Source organism: Polistes canadensis, unplaced genomic scaffold (genome assembly GCF_001313835.1).
Source record: "Polistes canadensis isolate GaletaPanama2010 unplaced genomic scaffold, ASM131383v1 scaffold_34, whole genome shotgun sequence".
Classification (NCBI taxonomy): Eukaryota; Metazoa; Arthropoda; class Insecta; order Hymenoptera; family Vespidae; genus Polistes; species Polistes canadensis.
The window spans coordinates 304,722-331,539 of record NW_014569581.1 but is presented as its reverse complement, the minus strand read 5'-3'; the positions used below and the strand labels follow the sequence as shown (position 1 = coordinate 331,539).

The 26,818-nt window shown below is 29.8% G+C and overlaps 1 protein-coding gene across 4 annotated transcripts in view; it reads right to left on the bottom strand.

Moving 5' to 3' along the window:
- Positions 1–26,818, bottom strand: part of LOC106784400 (5-hydroxytryptamine receptor 2A-like) — a 110,248-nt gene that overhangs the window by 74,099 nt on the left and 9,331 nt on the right. The window lies entirely within an intron of this gene.

Here is a 26,818-nt window from a genome sequence, read left to right as displayed (position 1 = left end):
TTGTGTTACGTAATAACCGAGATATCGAAACTATAATAATAATCAAAGTAATAATACTAACATAAGTATTATATAATCTTAAGTAAAGTAAAGTTATACCAATATTATGTACTGTATTATTTTTTTTAACGTCACATTGATAGCAAATTTATCGTTTCGTTTATAAAAAAAAGAAAATAAATTAATATCAGATTATTTATTTAAACGTCACGTTTATAGGGACTTTGTCGTGTTGTTTATTTTGTCTTCAAAGGAAATCATGAAACGAAGCTTTCAAAGTTCCTTTCTTTCTTTCTTTCTTCCCTCATTTACCAATGTCGACAGGCAAAGGACGGTATTACATTGTAAGACGTTCGTTCGCTATGCAAAGAGAAAGAGAGAAAGAGACAAATGTTCCCTCTATTCAATGATCTGGTTTTACACAGTTACGAGATCTTAGGCGACGCATGTTCGCCGCAGAATCAAGTGTTTCTTGTTTCCACGACGAATCTTTATCGTAACCAAGAAAAGGGAAGCTATATAAAGAGAAAGAGAAGGGGGAGAGAGAGAGAGTTGTGTGCCACAATAATCGATGTGTTGAAACACCAAAGACTTTACTAGCAGTCGACGAAGAGGAATAGTAAATAAGTTTTAGAGAACTTAAGCTGATGAAGTATTTCATAGAACTTATTGCGAATAAAATACATTTGACCTATTAAATATTTGATCCAATACAAGTTTTAATAATTCTTATTAAAATGAAGAAATATACAAATAGAAAATTATTGATAAAAATGCAAATTTGTAATAATTTAATTTTATAGAATTTATTGTAAATAAAATGCACTTGATCTATTTACCATTGAAATGAATTTAAAATAGATAATAATGAATATTAGTGAACATTCGTATTAGCATTATTAATTATGTAATATTAGAGATAGAATTACTTTATCAAAATCCAATAATTTGAGTAGTATAACCATGGAATTATAAATACCATGATGAACATCATTGATAAGTGAAGGTAATATAGTGTGAATGTATTAAAGCTTTGGCTAAAACCCCCATTGATAAGGATTTCGACGATCCGATGCGGTCACAAACTCTCCAATTTGATTTAAGAGCAAACTCCAACACCAATATCTTTGATACCTTCTACGAAATAGCAATTGGTTAGGTAAATCATTCTGAGAAGGCTCGAAGTTTACTTTACTAAGTAGAATAATGAAGGAGTATAGTATACGTATACATATATATACGCACACACACACAACTATTACAAAAGAGAGAAACACAGTGGCGGCTAGAAAGTGACAGATCGAGTTGATGCAACAAGTAAGGAAGAATAACTGGCAACGCTTCAGGAATAACAACCAAAAGTAACTTGTCAATGCCAAGGGCTCGAAAAGTGAAGCTTTGTAGAGTAGTAAGCAGCTTGTCTGAAAACAGAGAAAGAGAGAAAGAGAGATAGAGATGGAATAACCTAGGAGAACCGACCATTAACAGTTGACTACCTCTACTTCAGACCTGGAGGCGTTCAAGTCGAGTAACAGCGACTTTAAAGTGACTCAACGTTTCACGAAATTTTCGTCTACTATTACCCTCGCTCTTATCGATACCTACCTATTTAACAATGCTAATCCTATAATGCATCCTGAATTTGTAACTATTTAATCATCTACACTCAAGTAAAAATAATTTTTATTATTTATTTATGATCAAATTCCTAACACACATATGCACAAACTAGATCATTCATCTAATAAACTTCATAAATACAGAAATTATATTATTTAAGATTATTGTATAATAATATTAAAATAAATTATTTTTATTATTCCTGATTAGATCGCTCATAGAAGTGCATAAGAAAGGAGATGTATTTTATATATTTAATTTTATAAATATTCTATAAATAAATATTGTATTGTGTGTTAAATCATACGTATAATCCAATAAGATCGATAGAACGATATTACATCCATAAATAGATCCAAAGATGAAATAGATCAATGGAGTTTGTGGGTTTCACGTAGTAGCAATGTCAACAAGTAGTATAGATCAATGAAGAGTCTGACAACTAGTGGTAAATGCCCGATATTCCATAAATTCCTACCAAGTAGCGTTCACTTATGTATCGAATGGTGCAATATCATACGACTATAATATATTGCTCCATGGGTTCAAGGTGACAGAAATCAATAAAATTGCAAATATCTAGCAAATAATGGTAGTGGTGTATATATCAAAAACCAACATCGTATAACACAAATGATTTATAGACAAATATAATATCATCTTATGTATATATGTATACACTAACACACAGATATATATATATATATCTTTTACACGACAAGAATATCTATATGAATATATGTGAAGTTTTTCGAAACATATGAAAGATCGTGAGAGTATTATTACAGTTAAAGTAGTACGAATAAAGATATAAACTGAGGGCCATTATCTACTTCATTTATGTACAGTAGATGCACATATGGAAATCTCTAGCGAATATGCAAGTAATGAGACGCATGTATCACACAATCAGTCACCGTCAAAGTTCTCAGTTATTCCTTTGATCTATGTAAATCTAAACGGAACATACCATTTATAGCTTTATTCAAGGACGTTGCAAAAGAGATATAGAGAGAGAGAGAGAGAGAGAGAGAGAGTTCTACGACAATTTAACATTGAACTTGACATTAGTAAGAGAGAGAAAAATGGTTGAATCTTTGCCAAGAAAGTGACTATGATAATGAAGGATCGAGTTTTAACTTCCTTAACTCTTATTACGAATTTACATTTTAGTTGATCTTTATATAGTATCCCACCTGAAGGGATTCGCGTAAATTTTTTTGTTTTGTTTTTAACATGATAAAAATGTTTAATTGTAAGACATACTTTGATTGCTTTCAAAAAAATATATGGAAAAAAAATGTTTTTGTAAGGTAATATTTTATGGATTTTTTAAAGTCATCGGTATTTATTACCCTATAAGCGTGTATTTTTTTTGTATATTGTACCTTGTAGCGAATGAAAACATACATTTAATTATACTTGTATCATAAAACTCGCGGGCAAAGTAAGGTAAAGCTTGAGTTTTATTATATTTTATTTTTATTTTTAATAATACTCTGTGTATTTTTATTATATTTGCAATAATAAAAAAATATACTCCTCGTATTTGAATAAAAAACTTAACTAAAGATAAAAATATTCCTTTAGATTGAAAATAAGCGCGTAACGTTCGTTCGATTAAATTCGAGTTCTCGAAGTGGTCGAATGGAAATAAACGATGTCACATTTTTATCGAAGTAATCTCTTGGAATTGAATTCAACGTGTATTACACGCACAAAATTTACTACTAAAGTAGTCGGGTTTTAACAGCCGGTACTTGCATTGAAAGGCGAGACCGAGGAATTTGTGCAAGTGAGAAAGATAGATAGATAAAGAGAAAAAGAAAGAGAGAGAGAGAGAAAGAGAGAGAGAGAAAGAGAGAGAGAGAGAGAGAGAGAGAGAGAGAGAACAAATTCGAAGTGAGATCGAATGCGGATACGGTGTGCTTTACAGGTGGTCGCTATAACCTTTTCCTTCTCTCACATATGCGCGAGTAGAATGAAAATGAAGGTCGTTTTACCTTTACACCGCGCGTGCCTCAGTCCCATCGACATTTTTTTTCTTTTATTTCATCCACAACGTTCCCATTTTATTCGTCCCTAGAAACCTCAACAGGAGACAAAAAAGACAGAGAAAGAAAAAAAGTGAAAACCATTTGAACGTACTTTTTTCTCTATCTTGTTCCTTTTTCTTTTGCTTTTCTTTTTTACAAGGAAAAAGAAGAGAAATGAGTAAAGTCAAAAAAAGTAAAGTCAAATTCAAATTTGCTCTCTCTTCCCCTTTTTTTTTGCGTTTTTGTTCTTTCTCTGCTCGAGAGAAATAAGGAAGATTTCGAAGCAATGTCATTAGACCTGTCATCCTCGGTGATCGTACTCCGATAAGTTCACGTAATCCAATTTCCCGACATCAATGCCAAGCTTGGTTTCGAAAGCTAAGTACGAGAATCCTCTCGGATCCCAACGCGAAGTTACACTCAACCCTCACCATTTGCATCGCCATTCGATTTTGAGAGAACTCTTGAAATCTACCAAACATCTACATACACATAGGTTTCTATATACCTGTGTGTGTGTGTGTGTGTGGGTGAGTGGGTGTGTTGGTATATACACGTATTCTTCTAATCTTCTTTTGAAAGTATTATTTTGATTCGACGATCTAGTCTTCGCAGCTAATTCATTTATACGTACATGTACATAAATGTATGTATGCCGTAAATCAAGTTTTTTGAATTTTAAAATGAGTTTTCGTGTAATTACGAGTAGAATGTTTTTAAATAAATGTTAATTTTATTTTAGTAAGAAATTATTTCCAACTGGTTGTTTATTTAAAAATATTTTCTATTGGAATAATTATGATTAGAAAAAAATATGGTTTTAAGAAGCATATATACAGGGTGATTCATTAACTTTTGTCCCCAAGATAACTCCGAAAGTATGATAGTAGCAGAAAAGTCTATAAAACAAAAGTTGCATGAAAAATTCGGGAGTATAATATAATTTAAATTGACTTTATATTACAAGAAAGAGGTATTTCATTAATCTGTTAATTAAATTCTAAAATTGTTGTGTGTTTGTAAGAGTTTTTTAATGAAACATTTCATGAACCAAATCTGGTTTAATGCTATCGTACATGTTTATTTTATACTAACTATGTTAGGTATGAAGTAAGTAAAACTACAGTGAAGCAATGCGTTTACGAGCTCGTTTCGGGTTAAACCATTCAAGAGGACAATACCGAGCAAAAGGGGTTCTCTTTCTCCTATCCTAATCCTAATCTAGAGATCGGTTAGCTTTCGATAGCTAAAGGTAATCTTTCCAGCCAGTAGCAGCCATTTGATGATCGATCGAACGACCTCCGAAGCTATCTCTTTTTTTTTCTCTCTTGAATTCGTGGTGCTTATAAATCGTGCATAATAGTTATAAAGTCACGTCAGAAAATTGGAAGGAGAATAAAAGTTTGTTATCTTGGTATATTTTAACTAAATTAACTACTTTTTTTATAAGATTTTTTTTAATTCATTTTTATTCAACCAACGTAAAACGCGTTGTCCAATTTTTTTTTTCTTTTTTTCTTTAAATCATTAAAACTTTTATATATACATAAAATAATAAAATGAGACTTTTAATTAATAGTTTCAAAAATTCTTTTAATTATCATCGTGAATAAGATATTTATTATGTTAAAAATTTAATCGGACAAAAAAATTTGTTTCAAAGGAATCATCTTGATACCTGAAGGTCAAATAATAATTTACCATTTAAAAAAAAAATGAAAAAAAAAACGAAAAGAAAAGAAAAGAAAAGAAAAGTGTGTGACTGTCCTAGTATTAAAAAAATTTATCAAGACTCCCTCCCAGGGGTATATTCTCAGATTTATTATTATTATAAATAAATTTCGATAAGATTTATGAATAAAAATGATCGATATATAATATTTTCTCTTTCTCGATAACGAGAAACATATATTTTCCGCATCTTGATATTTCAATGCCGTAACTCAGATCAGAATTATTATGAATAAGTGGATCTCGTTATCGAAGAAATGAAAAAAGGAATGAAGGAAGTAAGGAATATTCGAATTTCTTGAGTAGTAAACGCTAATAACAGCATCGTGAATATAATGTCAACGTAACGATTATCCTTAAATCAACGTAAGTATGCTTTTTAAATATTAAAGTGGAATTTCAGGTGGTTATTGGTTCCAATTGAAACGACAAAGATAAATATAGTTAGAAGGAGAAAGAGAAACAGAAAGAAAAAGAAAAAAAACAAAAAAGAAAAAGAAAAGGATTTTCTTAAAGTAAGTAATCAATTTCAACTAAATAGAACTCATTTTCGTGATTCGAATAAAGAAAACAGAAAAAAGACGTGATTTTCTTTCTTTGAGAGATCGTTGTCGTTTCTCATTAAAGACTAGTCTGAGTACAAGTTTTTTAGATTAGAGCTTGGATAAAAAAGAAAAATAAAATAAAAAAAAAGAAAAAAAATAAGCTCGTGGATGATGTTTTTTCCCCCCAATGCGTAGTATAACCTCGACCGTCCGTCCAACCGATAAGCTTTGAGCTTTTAAAAGAGGAGCTCGACGATGTGAACAATATTTTTTTCACCGACCTAATCGTGTCATACTCCCGATCGAAAAAAATGGAAGAAAAAATAAAAAAGCCTCTATCCCCGAAGGGCAGATTTACTAGATTATTTTGCACGAAATATTCGTTGTTGATAATCGTTTAATTGATCGAAATGTTAATAAAAAAAAAAGAGGTCTAATAATTTTTCAATAATTTCTTCGCAATTTCGAAGTATGTAAATTTTTAGAATAAGATAAATTACTTTAGAAGATTATTTTTTCTAAAAATAGTTGGAAGAGTTTGTAAGTTTTAACCTTTTATCTTAAACACCCACGTGATATTTCCATGTGTTAAAAAATATTTTCTATAACATTTACTAACTTTAACATTTTAATTATGAATTCCTTCAAAGAATGTTTTTATGATGAACGAAATGTCACACAGCTTGATGCAACTAGGATATTACAAAAAGTTTATAACAAGGCTCCTATATTTCCTTACTTTAAAACAAAAACAAAACCATCAACTCTTTTTCCAAGTACACTTAAATAATTTTCATTAAAACATTGAATATTCATTCAATTGTTTGATTGAATGTTCATTCATTGTCGTAGAAATTTAGGAAGAGAAGATCGTCTTTAAAGGCATGGTTACAATTCTTGGGCCTATTTGGTCGATCTTCGGTCATTGAATTTGAAATCGAAATCTTTTAAAAAGGAAAAAATAAAGAAAATATGCGTAGGAGGTTTCGCTATATCATAAACGACGGGCATAGACCGGTACTTCGCGTCGTGGAGCATGAACTCATTCCCCAGGGCAACCTCTTCGTTCTGCTTCGACGGCTTGATGGATGCAAAGTAGTTTGTTGCGCAGCTGGTTCATCCGCATGTAACGACGCCAGATATAGGGACGTTATAGTGACAGAGGGAGAGAGAGAAAGAGAGAAGATACGCGAAAGGGGGAGAGACATTAGTATATCGTATCCTATACTAGCATGCTTAACGCGTTTCATTCCACTTACTCAGAATTTCTATCTAGTTCAAGTAATTCCTTGACATTATCGATAAGCGATCTTTGAACATTTTTTTTTGGAATAAATTTGTAAGCTGATCGTCGATACGGTAATATAACAAATTTTCTTCAATTATTACGTCGATTAAATAATATATTAAATTATTTTCTATTATTAATGTTTTTTAAAATAATAAACGTGTATTTGAATAATTATATGCGTTGCATATATATTTAAAAATAATATAGTATGATAAATTACAGTCTTATCTGTGGACATAAAAATATTTTAATTTTATATTACGTTGAGTTATAGAAAAAATTGTAAATATAAATTAATATTTATGATATTGTGTAAAAGATAATAAACGAATTTTTGTGAAATAATTCATAATAAAATGAATTACGTGTTGTAATGAATTTTTTGGTCCAAATGAATAAACGTTTGGCATCTTGTCATATCATAGCGATCTCCATTGTTACAAGTTAAAGGCCGATCTCACGATGTTAAGCGTCCTACGTCAAATGGGAAACATCGGAATGGCCGTAACGTGTAACCGGAAAGCTGATGGTAAGTAATAGCCGTCGTATACGTCGATCTATCGTCGTAACCAGCTACCTCTCGAATGCATGCACACGTGAATGCTTCTACTTGCCCTTTACCGTACATATGACCAGTAGAAATTATCGATAGATCCTAGTCGTGTTAGGATCACGTTCCTGTTACTGTGATATGCGAGTATTGTACGCGTTAAACGATCTGTCGAGATTGAAATAAGTTCAACATGATTAATTTCATCTGTTACTATCTCTCTACATTTATCAGAATTTTTTTTAAAATACGAGTAGAAACGAATTAAGGCATTGCTCAGGATTCAACGATCATTTTTCATTGAAATAAGCTATATGAGTGAAATAAATTTTATGAATACTTGTTAATGCATAACGTTTATCGCGCGATTGTTTTATTCATTTCATAATTATTTAAAATGTTAATTTTATTAATTAGGAATTAGTTTAGGTACTGGATTTGTTAAACAATTACATATGCTGATTCGTGTAAGACAAATTTCATGAGCATGTATCGATTATTTTAGTTTACTCTAATCTCATTTGCTTTACAATATTTATTTCATGAATTTTAAATAGATTGTTGTTTTAATAACACCGATACACGAATTGTATGTATGTTAAACGATCGATCGAGATTGAAATAATATGATGCGAGTAAAATAAATTTTACGAGCTTATATATGTGTGTATGTCGATTGTTATTTCAATTTCTTTTTATTTCCATTTGGAATATTTATTCTACATTTTCTTTGGAAATTTCATTTTAAATCTTTGATTTACAATAAATTTATTATTGTTTAATTAATATTGCATTTGCGAAACGTATTAAACAATCGTATTATGTGGATTGATTAATTGCAATCTGACCGAATTAGTAAATCGATGAAATTTTATTCATTTACGTGTCTTATTTATTCAATGTATTCGCATATTTAATATAATTCGAACGTAAAAATGAAAGAAATTTCTTTCTTTCTTTTTCTCGGAACCTTCATCTCGGTTAACGAGATCGACACGGCTGATATCCCTTTCTTCTTCGTGTCCCCTTTTCTCGAAAGCTCGTAAAACAAAAATGGGTAAAGCATCCTCGCTTTTACACACTAAGTACACGCCTGTTTTTAATTTCGGACCTCCAACAAAATTCCGTTCTTTTCCTGACATTCTCGACGTTAAACAGAATAAAAAAAAGGAAACGAAAATAAAAAAATAAAATATACATACATATATACACAGAAGAACGAAACAGAAAGAAAGAGAGCTAATTTTACGAATAAATATTTTTAATTACTTCGAAATGTTCGTTTGTTCTCGCTGAACTTGTGAGCGAGCGTTTAGTTTATTTCGGTAGAGAATGTTTGCCGACAAAATTCATTAACGGTTAAAGGGTAAAGGCTTTTGACGTCATTACGGATATACCAAACGATGTTTTAACAAAAAAAAAAGTACTAAAAGAGATAGAGATAGAGGTAGAACATGCATGAATAAAAATATAAATGTATGATTGTATTTAGCATAAAAAATATTACGTGCAAGTTTGGGTCTTGCACTCTATGGGATTTCATTTACAACATTTTTTTTTTTAAATTCATTCTTTTTCATACTTTTGTGCTTAAAGGTCTGAAAAGTATAAATGGTATCTTGGATGAAAAATAGAATATAAAATTGTTTCAGGATAAACGATCTCTGTATCCAATCAATTGGATGAAAGAAATTTTGTTTATAATATTCAGATGATAAGGTAAAATGTTAAGATCACCGTAAACGAGCTGATAACGATTCACCGATACGATATTGTATGCTAGCAAACGTACAATCCCGTTCTCACACAAATATACCATGAATATTCCTACAGCGTCGCAATAATGTCATTCCGCTCGTTAATCCTACGATTCGATAAATCTTACTCATCTATCATTCGATCTGTCTCTCGCCTATGTAAATCGAAAACTCGAGGAAATTTTCCCCCAAAATTCCGCTATCTTTCGTTATCGTTCGTTCTACATTTTTATTTAACTTTTATTAACAAAAAAAAAACAATGTGCGTGATTTATGTCACACATTTTTGATTATTCGATAATTTATTAGCTCGATAATTTATAGAATTATTATTATTTATAATTAATTACTAAAAATTAATTAAACGATACCATTGCTTTATTAATTCGTTTTAAGTTAAACGTTTTTTTCAATTTAAACGAGATAGGGGAGTTAAAAATAATTGAATGCATTCAATTCATTCTCAAGTTCGAACTATTCTGTTTTGAAATGATTAAACGTGGTGACATTGAAACCAATGCAAAAGAAAACTTTTTATTTTGCATTCATGCACATACACACACATATATTTTCATAAATACATGGAATATATGCGTTTACAGGATAGCCCTATTACAAGGATGCTTTTCCATCGTTCAAGGACGTCATCGATAGAAACAAAAGCGTATTTCTAATAGGGCTAAAACGCGTTCTAAATAACGGGCCAGTGGCTTTAACATTTGCTATTAATAAAACTCTCCCTACTCTTATCATTAATGGCAAGTACGGGGTGCAAATAGCATGGAGGATAACAAGAGGGACCGCAACATTATTCATTGATCCTAACAACGACGATGAAACGACGCGAGCCTCCTCTTATTCCTTTTTTTTTCTTTCTCCTTTATCTTTTTTTTTAGCCACCCTCGAATCTTCTGAGACGAAGAAAGGGCAGAGCATTTCAGAATTGATTGCGAGATTATGGGAACAGAATACAGACAAAATATTCTTTTTTTTAAATAAAATAACTCAGCACAAAATTGAACTTATTACACGAATCACAATTATGGTAATGCAAAAATAATTAAAAAAAAAAGAAAAAAGAAATTTCTATTCACAACCGATTTTAATTCTAATAATAAGAAAGAAAACAAAAATGCTTTCGAATAGTCTTAAAATAATTTCTTTCGAGTTCAAATTAATACGAGCTTTATTAAAATGAAAATGTAAAAAAAGAAATGTAAGCAGCGAAATATCATTCGACATTGCCGTATACTTTGACCATTCCTCACCCTCTTTTGGTTATTGGGTGAGAATAAAAAGAGGGAAGGTTTGACAGTGTTTCTCAATTGCCTGCTTCGTGACCGAACTACCCTCGGCTTTTAAAATAAATGATTACAGTGCTGGACTTTTCTCATTTGCGAACGGGAGAGCTGCCGCGTTAGAGAAAATGAACCTCGTTCATACAGCCTACTTTTTTCTTCCTTTTCTCCTTTCCCCATCTTCCTTCTCTCTCTCTCTCTCTCTTTCTCTCTCTCTCTCTCTCTCTCTCTCGCTTTATTTCCCTTTTTTTTTCTTTTTGATTCACAATCGTTTTCGTCTCCATCGTGCTTTATCGCAGACTCGATGACAGTATTTGATACTGAAAGTAAAAGAAAGAAAAAGAGAGAGAGAGAGAGAGAGAGAGAGAGAGAACTGAATACAGTTTTTCTCACGTTCACTGCAATTACGATAACGAGTCGATTCTAATATGAGAGAGAGATGGATTTAATTAAATTTTGGATCAATCATTTGCAATAGCGCGTGCGTTCCATTACCGAATCGTATAGAAACTCACGTTTTCAAATTTTCAACTTTCAAAATAACTTTTTCTTCGAACATAAAACGAACTATAAATTATATACATAACGTTTTTATACTAACATATTTCTTCTTCCTCAATCTTCAATCACGTCGTAAATGGATACATAAAATTCTTTTCACGTAAAAGCCATATGCAGCAAGTATGAAATACATTTTTATATAATAATAAATATTCTTTAAATACTATATAAAGTGAAAAAATAAAAAAAGAAAACTAAAAAAAGGGCGAATAAATTATCGAGAACAAGACATATGTAAGAAATTCGATTAAGAACATAAGAAAAGACAAAAAAAAAAAGAAAGGAAGAAATTAATTGAAACAACGTCGATAAAAAATATTCCATTTTCGATCGACACTTTGGAATCTCGTATTTCCAAAGGAATATTTATTACGGCGAATGGTAAAAAGCAGTTTTGCAGGATGATTTGAATTCGGGTAAATCCGTCGTTCACACACGCAGGGTTTGATTCGTTTATGTTCAAGAACGGGCAAATATTCCGCACGTCATGCCATATATCATTCCCAGCGACTTAACGCGAGCTACCAAGCAAAATCGCTTGAAATAGAGAAACAGGGGGGGGGTGGCGTTAAGAAGGTGGAAGAGGATACGTAGGAAGAAAGCTAGACGTCTTTCCAACCATCATCAAATCCTTGATGATATTCGAATGGATAAGAAAATGAGCTGGAATGTCGCAAAGGACATGCAATTTTCTTACGAATTTACTCCGCTTTCTGTTTCTTTCGATTTTCTCTCTCACTCCTTCCATCCGTCTATGTTTCTATTTATCTATACGTTTATCTCGTTTTTTCTTTTCTTTAGAGTTGCATAGAAGAAGATATCCGAGTGAAAAAGAACGAGATATTTTACTGAATTTCAGCTATACAAGCGAGATATTTCTTTATCTATCCATTTCTATCTCTTTCTATCGTTCTCACTTTCTAGTCGTCCAATCGTGAAGTGAAATGAACGCGTACCAAGCCAGAAAAGAGATATGATTCCTATAAGAAAAAGATAAAGAGAGATAGTGAAATAGATACAGAATGAGATAGAGAGAGAGAGAGAGAGAGAGTTAGAGAGAGATAGAAAAAGTAAATTCAGCTTCATTGGATTCGTTATTATTCGTTCGAGATGCTCGATGAAGTTAGACGGATATATCGGAATAGCGACGTCAGAAATACAATTTGCGAGAACTTTGAAAAGTATTATACTCTTTGAAAACTTCGATAAATCTTCTATGTATGTCTGTTTTTTTTCCCTGTTTTATTGTTGTCCTTTTTCTAGTTTGTTTCTCCAAACAGATCTCCACAACGATACAGATACCCCTAAGATTTTTTCTAACCTAATTTTATTATCGTTTAATAAATACTATTCTTGCAATCGGAAAATATTATGAATGGAAATGGATGTTGAATAATACAAGTGCTTTTTACCTCTTCTTCTTTCTTTTTATGTATTTTTGTGTTTAATTAACCACCATTACTTTCTTTAGTGATATTTTACGCAATTACATTTAACGTCTTTGCTATTATCTTTCATTTTTGTTTTATCCTATTTTTTATTCAATTTTTATAACTTAAATGTGTATTAAACGTAGTACGTTTTACATCACGAAATTTGTTTTTATGGGACATGAATTTTCCATCACCCTTGCAGCTTATTTTATAAGTTATGCAAGCTTCTTTATGAATACGTATTATTGTTATTATTAATATCGTAATTATTTAATTCTCGTGATTATTTTATTATTAATGGTAAAATCTTTCGTTTTGCTTTTACGCGATTATTATGAAAATTAAAATTTTTTAACGTGCGAATTGGCACGAAAATATTGTGCTAGTGTAATAAGTAAAATGAGAAAAAATAGCATGATTTAAAAAATGTGTTTAAAGAAAATTAAAGAGGTTTAATTAAAAAATCATCTTCATCTGAACATTTATATGTGCTATTATTTTAATTAACTATAACAATTTTTATTGTTAGTATAGCATAATGTGTGTTGTTAAGGTTTATCGTTGATTAAAATACATGATAGTTATGATCATAAATATAATTATTTTTCGAATTTATTTATTAATCTTCATCGTTAATTGTTTTATTTCATCTGTAGCATAATCGAAAAATTATCTTTCACGTTAAAAAAGTAATTAAATCTTTTTTTTATTGAAGTAATTACTCTAACTTATTTTTAATTCATTTCTATCTATCTCTCTATCTCTCTTTGTCCTTCCTTTTAACTCGATAGTTCGAAGAATCACTTTGCAAACGATGTTCATTAATATTTAAGACATTTCACCGATTAACCTTCTGTTCGTCGAAAAAGCCACGAACGAAGAAGCTTAATCATTTCTCAAACTCGAAACTTGATCATCACTTATTGAGAATCACTTTTCTTCGTCGTGACGTTAACTATTAATTATTAAAATACTCTGATGAACAAAACTGATTGGATATCCGGTTAACTTCTATGCATCACTCATACCAATTGAATCGATTTAAACATTCTTGATAACGAAATATATGCGTTCAATTTTATTCATCATCGTAAGCACATATTTCTACAGCAAATTATTCTGTATAAGAATGATGAAAATTCATTCGTCAGATTTTTTTTGTATATAAAAGTGATTGAAATTCATTCGTCAGGGTTGTATTACTTTTTCAACATTTTTTAGAATATCTATTTTTTCTGATAAAATGTATCGAATAAAGCTATGCATACAAATATGCGACGTATCATGTCGCATTCGTTTTGTTTTCGTGAAAATAGCTAAAACAACCAGGTCGAAATTTACGTTGATTTTTTTCCTATATTTTATACAAACACACATCTATGGAAAGAAGTAAAGCCGAGTAAACGTCTTTCATGGCTATCAACCAATCCTCTGACTTGACTGAGGAAGCGTAAAAGATTTACGGGATTGCGAAAACGTAAAAATGATAATGAAAAAGTGTATCGTTGAATATCAGCAAAACGGCCGCCATTGTTCCTAGACTTTATAACGTTTCATTACTCTTAATATTAGACGAGCACATATAAAAGAGAATAAATACATGTACAATATGAAGGTGGGTCATTTAATACGGAACACCTTCTCAAGTTAATAACCAATTTCTTTGTTTACAGTTATTTATTTTTTATTAAGTATGATAATTCTGTACGAATAAATAAGTATGAACATTATTATTTATCACAAGATTATTAGTTTAGGAGATAAATTGATTTTCTGCTACCAAATTATTTATTACATTTCTTAAAATTGATTATAGTAAAAGTAATAATACGAAAACAATAGTAAAATTTATATTTAAGTATCTTCTAAACTATTAATTTGTTTAATTATTAACTAATGCATTAAAAAAAATATGATTGCATATAAAAATTAGTGGATCATTTAAATGTACAATTTAAGATATAACTTTGTTCTAAAAAGAATGTATTTATGAAACTATAAATAAGGTGTTCTGATTAATATATCTCACTCTGTACACATAAAAAAAAAAAGAAGATTGTTTTTAATTTATATAATTTTTAAATTATTTCTCTTTCTCTTTCTTTGTTTTTTAACACATAAGAGTCAGAAAAAGTCGTTTATTTGGACACGATTCATTCAGGAACACGTAGATTTGATTCATGAAAAGCCAAAAACGGTTCCTATTTCGATTGAAACAAATTCGATAAAGAAAATATGCAATCTACAACAAAAAATATTTAACATAAGAGTAAAGTTCTCTCTCTTTCTCTTGTGCTATTATCCGTTTGAGATATCACGTCTAACTTGTAACACGTTCACAAATGTATCCCTTTTAAGTGGTATCATCGATCTTATTGTCAGCTTGTTGCGAGATTTCTTCATCAATTTCGATTCTGATCGATCTTACCTTTATCCTCTTCGATATTTTCCGTTCCCATAGACATTACATATCACGCAACCCTACCAACGTCATATTATCACAACCCTCGCAACTATAACTCTCTCTTCATGGATTCGTCCTTCGAAAGAAAAAGCTTTGCCTTCCAAAAAAAACTGACTTCTTCCTTTTTCCTTCTTTTTTTTATTTCTTACATAAAACTCGCCCTTGCGAATTTAGTAACGTAAATCGGCTGTACGTCTACTTTCTCGAAAAATTCGATTTAAGATTCCACCAGACTTCTTCTTATTCTTCTCATTTCGAATAAAAACGTTTTCGAGTCTTTGGGAATTCATTAAATAGGTCAACTAGATTTATTTCTTTCATACAATTGATAAATAACGGACTAAGTAAGTATAATTACATTTAATAAATAATAGAACATTTTCCGCATTTTCGTCATCTTTTAATTTACGATCTAGAAATTATAGACATTTTATTCACGCATGTACATATAAATGTTATGCGTAAATTTAATCGAGAAAGGTGAAATGTTATACAAGTAATTATGCGCACGAATTCGATTATTTTACTACATTTACATGTTTAAATTATAGCTTTCCGCTGTGTTTTTTGTTTAAAACTGGTCTTTATAAATATTTTATATTTTAATATTAATATTTATATTAATATAACGTATTTATATTGTAATATAAAATATATATAAATCAAAATGATCGATTAAACTTTTCAGAAATTTTCTTTAGATATACCTGTATATTTTTAATGAAAGATTAAGGATAAGGGATTAGATACATCAAGTATCCTAAATCTTTACGCTTGAAAATATTTCCTATTAATAATCAAATATACAAATCAAACAAATGTAATCCAATTACAAATATATAAATTAAATTGATTGACTGAACTTTGGCCAAAATTTTATTTTAGATTTACGTGTATATTTTTAATCTGAGAGATGAATTTAGGAGTGTTCTTCTAATTAAAGTTCAAAGTTCATTAAAGGTTGTCGGCAGTTTAGGAAGAAGTGATAGAACGACTTTCGTCTTTGGAAGTTCTTACACTTGTCAATAAAGTAGGGGACTTAAAAGTCTCATCTTCCTTCGTCTCCAAAAAGTCTTTCCTAGATCCGACAATATCCGTCTTTGGTTGTAGTCTGCGAACTCGTCGTGTTAATGGTAGCCGCTCGATATTGGTAGGAAAAGATCCCAAAAGAATGCTGGATTACGATTGGCACACGGTTCAGCTTAAAACGTTTCCTTTCCTATCCTTTCCTTTCCTTTCCTTTACTTTTTTTTCCTTTACTTTACTTTACTTTACTGTACTTTACTTTATTTTCTTTTTCTAGCCTTTTTACTTTTTTCGACTTTCTTTATCTTGACGTGAAACAGTACAAAATATATAGATGCTATTATTGGATGTCTTGAAAATTCATTACTAAAAAGACAATACCTGTTTTTCAAAAGAATTCATAGATTGAGTTCTACCTTCTTTTATTCAAGTTTAAACAGAAAAGTTTACCTTCACGCGTTCGATTTATTTCCCGTAATTAAGATTAGAGTAAAAAACAAAAAATAGGATAAAATAATTAAAAAAAAAAAAGCAGGTGTATTTTACATTCGCAAATCATTCACGGGACGTATATGTGTTGCAGGAATAAATATTACCTAAAAAATTAGATACTCTTTATTTGGAAGGTATAATAAAATGCAGAGAGAATAAATGGGACAATTAAATAATTAAGTATTTAATTTTTTAGAGAAATACCGAATTATTTAAAAATAATTTCATTTAAATATTCAAGAGATCCTAATGTAAGCTATTTTTAAGGATATTTATACCACCCTTACGACTTAAATCTTTAAATTCATTGATGACACGAGTGTTCGTGGTAGATAAACCGAAATAAATAACGTTTCTTTTCATATCTCTTTTTTTTCTTTCTTGTTAAACGATATAATTTCACAAATGCAATTTATTATTTCGCCTATTATACGTTGAAAATTTCTCGTGAGATTTATTATGTACGCGTAATACGGTTTATACGTAGATTTTATGTATAGATGTACACGTATACGTATATCCATGTGTATGTATCTATGTCTATACCTGAAATATCTATATATATATAATATATAAAGGAGCATATTTATAACGTATGAAGCAATCTACATATACCAACGTAATACACGTATGTATTTACATCTTGTTTAAATACCGAACATAGCCCTCCGCCGTAAGGTAATTAAATTTCATTCCGTTATCGGTAGGAAACTTTAACACGTAATTCCGCGGTCTGTTGGAAGCCAGCTTCCTAAATATTTCTCTCTCTTTGCTTCTGAATAATGAATATTTTTATTAAACCAGAAACATGGATTATATTTATTTTTAATTAATTTATCTGATTTATTCTTATAAGCTTTGAATTATTTTAAAATTCAAGAAGAAAATCAAAAATATTGATCATTAATGAATTTTTTTAATATATTGTCCGAATTAATGTAACATCTCTCTGGAAAAATTGGTCAGCAAAAAAACATGATTGTTTGAAAGTACAATATTCTAGAAAGCGAATGATATTTTTCAATATCATTTTTGACACTACTGTCACCTATGAAAAAAATGCTGTCAAAAGGTTTATAAATCTTTCAAAAAAAAAGCAATTTACAAGAGAATACCTTTTATCCTCACAGAATTACATAAGGAATTCAAAATAAAATCGTTCGAAATATCAGTCCCGTTACTTTTCTGACGGTTGTCAAAACTCTCTCGACAATTGGTGTTTAAATACACCTGTCGGATTTAAATATTTATTAATGCATCATATCCAAGCGTGTTGAATAACCCGACAATTATTATCGTTAGTTAAAAATTCGTATCAATTTTTTTACGAATAATTCACAAAATCGAACCATCAATTTTATTATTCCTTTAAGACGTTATATTTAAATTTAATCTAATCTAATATATTAATTATTAATTATTATTAATAAATAAAAATGAGAGAGAGAAGGAAAAGAATTTATACTAATTTATGTGACGAGCAATTAAGATCAAAAAACAAATTATATAGTCCGACGAGACGTTCTAATTTACCAATCGCTGATTATTGATTAAAGAGAGAGAGAGAGAGAGAGAGAAAGAGAGAGAGGAGGGGGTGAGGAAAGGGTCAAACGTACTATCGATGCACCCATTCTCTATCTTTCTTCCTCTTACACAGTAAGGCCATTTGACACGATGGAAGCTTTTGGGAGATCGATCGGGTGCAACATGTGCAACGATGTCACCTGACACAGGAAGCCGCGCCGCATCAGCTGCCACCAACAATTTATTACTAAACATTTCGGACGACAATTTTTCCGGTATAATTTCTACATCGCTATATTCCAATAGAACATATCTCAGTGATTCCTTTTCTATTCATAAACTTATTGTTTCTATAAACCCTATAAATTTTTTAACTATTTTACACACAAAATTTCATTAGTACAATATAAAAATTTATTGAATTATTTTTAGGAAAAAAAAATTAATAAAATAATATTCTTTATCAATTTTAATAAAAATGCATTAATAAACAAAATTATTTCAAGTCTTAAAATTGAACATTCAAATCATAAAATTGAATTTAAAAAGAATTGTCTAAAATTGATCGATTAGTTTATCTTGAAAAAATAAACTACTCTATGATTCTTTTTTTTATTTTTTAATCCTAACAAAGATAATCTACATATTCTCGAGACTGGGTTTGTAATATCTGCCGGTGAGAATATTCTTCTCATAAAGGGGAAGAAAAAAAAATGGAAAATAAGTCGAAAAGTAGAGATAAAAACGTGGAAGAGAAATAAGGAATAAAAAAGAAAAGAAAGAAAAAAAAGGAACAAAAAAGGAATTTTTCTACCGTAGCTTTCACATATTACGTTTAATCTAGCAAGAAAACTTTTCTTATCCGAAGAAAAATCTATTTCCCTTGGTATCGGTATCGCATTATGTTAAGTCGAGAAATAGCATACGTTGCACACATTCCAGCCATTTTCTATTTTATAATAAAATATTTCTTTTCTCCCTTTGCTTAACTTGTACGCAAGTACGGGCCAATGCCACCACCACGAGAAGAATGAATTTCGATCGTCCATTTTTAAAAGAACAACAAACCGATTATGTTCGAAAGAACAAAAACTTATTTTTTAACATTTCTTTTTACCAAGTTTTAAAGAGCATTTTTATAAGAAAATGATTGAATGTTTGATATTTGTTGTAAAATTATAATATGTAAAAAATCAATGACTTGGAATACACAAACGTTTAGATGTTTATTGAAAAAATGATTGAAAAATATTGATGATTACGGATACAAAAACGAAATACATTATCTCTGTCAATGGTCTTATCGTAGAATTCCTATTCGCGCAATCATTTCTCAAAATCGGACTATTTAAATTGGAAAGCTTTGACTATTTGCAGGAATACGAGGATGTCATGATGAAAACTCTGATCGTGAGACTCAGATCTCGAGGAAAGAAGAACTCTTAAGGAAGATTTCCAAAAGACGAATGATGATGGTTCGGTAAGATTCTTTGGAGATTCGTATAAACGTATTTTCGATCAAAGAAGAATCGTTCATGGTATTTCAACGCGAAAGTATACCATATAAAGTCATGAAAACCATAAAAGATATTTTACATTTCAAAACCCAAAAAAAAAGAGTAAAAAGAAAATAAACAATGTTCATATAAAACGATTTAAAATCATACGATTTTTATCACAACAAATATATTCTGAGAATTTGATATAAAAGAATTCTCGACAATCTTTTCTGAGTATAAAAATATGGAAAAAATAAATGAGAATAAATAACCTACGAATTAAATAAAAAATAAACAAATACATCATATTTGTTATTACTCATGTATAATGCATATGTATTTTTCTGATGAGAGAAAGTATAAATTAATTTTATTAGGAAATAAATAAAAGAAAAATAAGTGTATTTCATGTTGAGATGAGTATAACAAATCACAAAAAATTATACTTCTGCTTCCTAAAATTCATAAGACATATTTAAATGTTCAGTAACTCGTAACTTTCCCTTATATAGTCATTGTTCATATATATAAACCCCTACACAGAGGAACACGTCGTCCAAGTTAACAAGAGGCAGGCTCGAAAGGAAACACGCGTGTCGACGGGTGGTATAAAGGATTCCTTCCTGCCTCTTGCATCCCGAAACTAAAGTTTACGGATACATATACCTTTACATATATATACTATAAATATTTTATATACATATATATATATATATATATATATATAGGATTAAAATATTTAGTATATATTATATGTAATTATAGCTATGTTTATGTATAAATAAATAATATATATATATATATGTGTATATGTATATGTATATTTATATAAAGCTTTGCACAGAGAAGCTTCCGTGAGCTTCTGGTATACCGCGGCTTACCGAGTTTACAGTATATATATTATATCCAAAGCGAGAGGAATTCGCGGATTCCAGCCGCACGCTAGCACAATAATAGGCACTAATGACGATAGAGTATTATTATGTGAGATAGAAAGAAAGAGAAAAAGAGGGAGAGAGAGAGGGAGGGAGGGAAGGAGAGAGAAAGAGAAAGAACTATTTTAAGTTCTTTAAAGTACTGTTACAATTTTGTTCCTACGTTTCGAAGATAATTTTACCATGTTCATTTTAATTTACTCGATGCTAATGACGTCGAGTTAGGTTAACAGAAATAATTGTCAAAGTTCTACGATAATTCTACATGTTTTTGTATACACGGATAATTAATTGTGTTAATTATTTTCATTTAGTATAAATAATTGCGTACCAAAAAGAAAAGAATATATATATGTAAATACAAGTACACTTTAAAAAATATATTTTAATAGATTCAAATATTTTGGCGATTATTTAATTATTTAATATAATATATCTGTGTGTGTATATTATCAAATAGATATTTTCATTCAAATTTTAACAAATGTCTATAAGAAACTAATTGTAAAAAAGAAAAGAAAAATTTATAAAAGTTGTTGGTTGTTTTTTTTTCTTTTTTGTTTTAAAAAGTTGATATCACCGATCATTCAGGGATAAAAATTTCGATGCAATTGTCTTTAATAGCTGAAGCGGTATCGAAAATTAATAGGAAAACGTTCAAGATAGAGAACGTCCATTTTAAAGTTACACTACGGTTTAAAACTTTTGATCTAGTTCTCGCGGTCTTACTTTCACTTCTTTTTTCTTTTCCATTTCTTCTCGTCGTTCTCTCTCACACTCTGGATTATGTTCGAGAAGAAACAAAAATATAAATAAAAATAAATATAAAAGTAAAAATAAAAATACAGTACTTTATGGAATGGCAAATGCTTTTTACGTTGCATATAACATTTATTTATACATATACACTCATACACATAAACATTACTATTGACTGCTTACATCGTCTACATTTCTATCTTATTAAAAAAAATAAAGAAAATCTTAAAAAATTGTGGCTGATGATTTTACAAATCTTATGCATATAATTTGAAAAAGTGTTGATTAAAGGATGCAATTTCATTTATGCTTCATACTTATTTCTCCGCGCGTTTATATATGTAAATATATTTTTATGATTGCAAGACGAAGTAAAAAATTTTAATTACTTATATTAAAAAATTAGATAAAAGAGTATAAAGATATATTTGTAAATTTATTTTTAAATCTGTAAAAATTGTCTTTCTTTTTATTACGACTACAGTATCATATGAAGACACCTGCATATATAATACATATTAATAAATATACATATGCGTATGTGTGAGTGTATGTGTGTGTCTATCTACCGATAAGTTAAAATGTTTTATCGGTTGTGTACAATAGTTTCACACGAAAGCAAAATTCGAAGAGTCGTTAGAGGTTTTCAATGGTTACCTTTGTTACACGCACGGGATATTAAACCTTCTCACACTCTAATTAATCGAGTTAATGATTCGCGTGGGTTTGCATGGATAACGAAGATACGAACTTTGTTAACATGGACATACGTACGCATATATATATATTTGTATATGCAAAGATACGTTCATGTATAGGATACAATCGTGTTGATTATATCAACGGAAAATAGTGTGATCGATAAATTTCAAAGAATATCATTCTATACGAGACCAGATTCCAATCAGCCTGAATCGCACCGAGTCGACATTATTTTGAATTAACAAAGTGTGTTTTCATTATATTCATAGGATAGAATCGACCGCTGTCTAGGTAAATAGAAATTTCATTTTATTATTTTATAAACGTCTAATTTGTAATCAGAAATATACTTTTTTCTTCGTAATCATATAAAATACTAATTTCGAGATACGATTATTATATATAAATAATTGAATAATTAAAGTTCATTTAATTATTTCCAAAATATTTTTTATGAACAAAATTATATAATTTTGTATATCTTTTTAAGATTTCTTTTTTTTTAGAAAGACGACGAATGTTAGAAATAATTTTGTATTTTTAATACAAAATTTGTAAAAAATTTGTAAAAAAATAATAGATATTTTTTGATATATTTATCGATTTTTTTTTATATAACTAAGTTAGTCGTGATGAATGAAATAATAACAGGGAAAGGACTCTTGCCACCCTTCGTTTCATTAACCTTTTGTGATCCAAATAATATAACTGTAAAACATCCTAAACGTAAAAAGGTCGATCTTACTTTATCGAATATCTCCGAGTTTAGTTTACTTAATACAAGGCAGAAGAAGAAGAAGATGAAGAAGGAAGAGAATAAAAGGAAAGAATTAGAAGAAATGTATGCTAATGACTTTTTGTTCGAAATGTATACAATGGTTGACATATTTAATCTTTCGAGCAATATTAACCTACATTTACGTCATACTTTATAAATGGCTTCCTAAACTTGGAAATTCTAATTTTAATGAAATTTCACGAACACCTAGAACATAAAGCATTTTTGCAATGAATCATTCTTTTACACTGAAAAAACATTTATTTTTCGAATATTTGAGTAAATTCGTTTGTTTTTTAATTTAAACAATTTTCAACTACTTTTCGTTTTATTTGAATTTTGTTTCATTAAATAATTGCATCACATATTAGATACGCGAAATAAAATTTCTGCAACGGTGTATAAGGTATATTTAATGTAAGCAATAAAAGTCTTGCATTTTTAATATAATCCTTATAATTATAAAAAAATGATGATGATTTTTTTAGATGGGAATAATTCGAGAATGAAAAACCAAATCGAGTGGTAATTAAAAAGGTCGCAATTTCTTTTTTCCAGGTTGTCTTTTATTTCCTACAAATGATCGAATGAAAGGTGGACCACAAAAGAGCATAAGACGTCTGGAACGCATAAAACGTTTTATCTCTTCTTTTACTTAAACCTACTAGCGAGACAAACAGATCGCTCTTTTGCCATTGACACCTTACATGAAAAATACATCAGACAGTAGATTAAAAAAAAAGAAAAAGAGAAGAATTAAAATATATAGAAACCTTGATAAATCTGAACACTTAAAAAATCTCGGTAAATTTATTTATCGATAGCATGAATGTTTCGTGTAAAAATATGATTTCTTTTTTCCACACTCCGTATAAAGATTTAAATCGATCATGTTTTTGAATAAAAAAAAAATATTTTATTCATCGATTAATAATAAATTTGTTCTAATTTTGTCTTCGTCTTTTATTAAATTTCAAAACTATTATTTTATTGCAACCGAAAATATGTCACGTTTTCCATCAACTGAAAGAAGGAAATAAGAGCACGATTGTTCGTACGCAGAAATAGAAAAAAAGAAGCAAAAAAAGAATTACATCTTCGAGAAGCTTGAAACACAGCAACTAGGAGAAAGAAAATAAAAGGAGAATAAGAAAAAGAAAAGGATCGTTAACCACCAAGATCGTGGACATTAACGACATGCCTCTCGCGTTCATCTCGTTGGCGGATCAACGCCGTACGTGATTTCGAGAAAATTATTTCGTTCCTGCTATCTTTACCTTCCACTCACTCTTTTTCACTATCTTTACTTATTTTTTTATAATGAAGATCATAAAAAATAATATGAATGAATCTAAATGTCACAAAAAAAAAATCTAAGAAGAAAAAACAAAATCATTATTCATAATTTTCATGATTTGCATAACATTTGGTGCTTTCTCTTGAAAAAATATTTTAACTCTTTGAATGCTGAATACTTTTAGCTGAAGTGATTTGTAGAGACGAAATAGTTTATTATTAGTGGGACTGTTTCCGTTGATTGATATTATTTTCATCAGATCTAATAATAAATTATATTTAATAATAACAGTTTTTTTCTTTCTTATATAATTTTCATGTGACAAGACTTAAAACAATAATCAATACGCAAACCAACATTACATTATTTTACATTTATATTGACAAACAGGTATATGCGCCGATAGTCCACACTGGCAATTTTTACCAAACGCATATATGCGTCCATAGCAGTCAAAGGGTTAAAGAAATTTATAATTTTCATGGGGAGGAGAGATAAGGGTTTGTCGGAAAACGAATGAATAAAATTTCTAACAAAAATAGTATCGTTAACAAATGTATGTCTGTAGAAATGCAAATAATCTAATGTGTGTGGTTATACGGTCGTGAGCTGGTTCTCACTTTCATACTTAACTGTGCATGTTCTCGTGCACGCGTTTTCTCACTCTGCTTGGTAAGGGAATATAATCCCTTTTGACTTCCACGTTGTAATGGGTGGAAGGAGTTGATCCAGGAAAAACACACTTCAATTGTAATGAATTGAAGATATATTTTAATACTCGTTATACAGCAGATAAGCGTCGTGCTGGGCTCCTGTATAGCTATCTGCCTTAATCTCCTTATTTCTTACTAATAGTAACCTCTGATTTAAACTAACTAGCTAAATTTGTTTAAAGAATTGAATTTAAGTAACTGAATATAACGGATCAACTGAATATGAGTTTGCCTAGCAATTATAAGTATAGGTAAACTGAATCAACTGAATTAATTGAGTTTTAGCGGTCTTCTCTCGCTACTTATAAATCTTTTTCCACCAAAGGGCACCGATATGACCTTGGAGTGGGGATAGCTAACGAAAACTACCACTTTCCAAATTTTAGCAATCAAGATGGAATGCCAAATGCGATAGCTATAGATAGATACCAAAAAAATTTTTAGATGTTTGTCGACGGAAAGGTACCCCATTGTAAACTAATGTAAGTAAATATTATATATCCTTTTTGTGAAATCTATCCCCAGGTATCTTTATCGTAGGTCAATACGATCAGAAGATTTCCGATGTAACGAATTTTTTGTGTTGTTCCGACAAAGGACGGAACATAATAAGGTGTTAGTTGAAAATAATTTTCTCTCTTGAAATATGTTAAATGATACTAAAGGAAGTTATATAGCTTAAGAGCCAGTGGTCGGCAGACAGAACATATTTTACCAAAGTCCAAATTTCGTCCAGTCAATCTCCTATACCTAGTATACATTAGTGGGAGACTCACTAAGCTCAGCGGCTAGCTAACAGTCTAGCACTTAAAGTATTAGATAAATGATTAAACCATCCGATCATTAGCATCGGCACACCATCCGCTTATAACGTTTCCATACCCGTGACTTGAAGTACCGAACGCGTGCATCATCTCGTCCCTTATGGAAATCCTATTAATGTTCATTTATTTCTAACGAATACCCAATCAAGAAGATCGATAGAGTCTGCGCAGTAGTAAAACGATGAATTCGCAACAAGAATTTGATGATTTCTTATACCTGAATATTTTTCTTAACTTTCTTTTTCTTTCCTTCAAAAATTTCTACAAATATTACCTTTCCTTTTCTATTTAAAAAAAATACTAATGCTAAATAGGGTTCTGTTATATTAACATTACGAAATAATCATTTTTGAAAATCTTTTAGGGATTTAATAGACAATTTTTAAATACTTAAATTCATTTTTGTTTAATCCATTTGCTAAAGAAATTATAATTGCTTTAATGTATAGAAAAATTACTAAATAAATAAAAAGAAAAAAATATATGAAACGATCGAAAGGATATTTTCTTTTTTATATGTGTTTATGTATTACTTAATTGCTCATAAATTTGTATAGTCTATTTAAAATTGTGGCAAATATTTTTATTATCTTTCTCTCTCATTCTTTTTATTATTTTATTAGATTTGATTTGATTTGATTTTATCGATATTCCAACTATATAATCGTACGATTTGTTACTGAACTTTTGATAGAGCTATGACTCCTAAGACGACAATCTTATTCTCACATACATTTTCTTCTTTCCTTCTTTGTTTCTCTATCGTTTTGTTTTGTGTGATTTCCGCATTAGAAAGATAAAAGGAAAAGCCGGATATCGTTCTTCGGATCACTGAACGTTCTTCTCCCTTGCACGTAACAACGTTGTTGAAAGAATCATGGTAGGAACTCACCTATAACATTTTTTTATCTACGTCATTCCCTCACACATACACACGCACGTACACACACACACATACACAGAGATGAAAAATAAAGGTATCT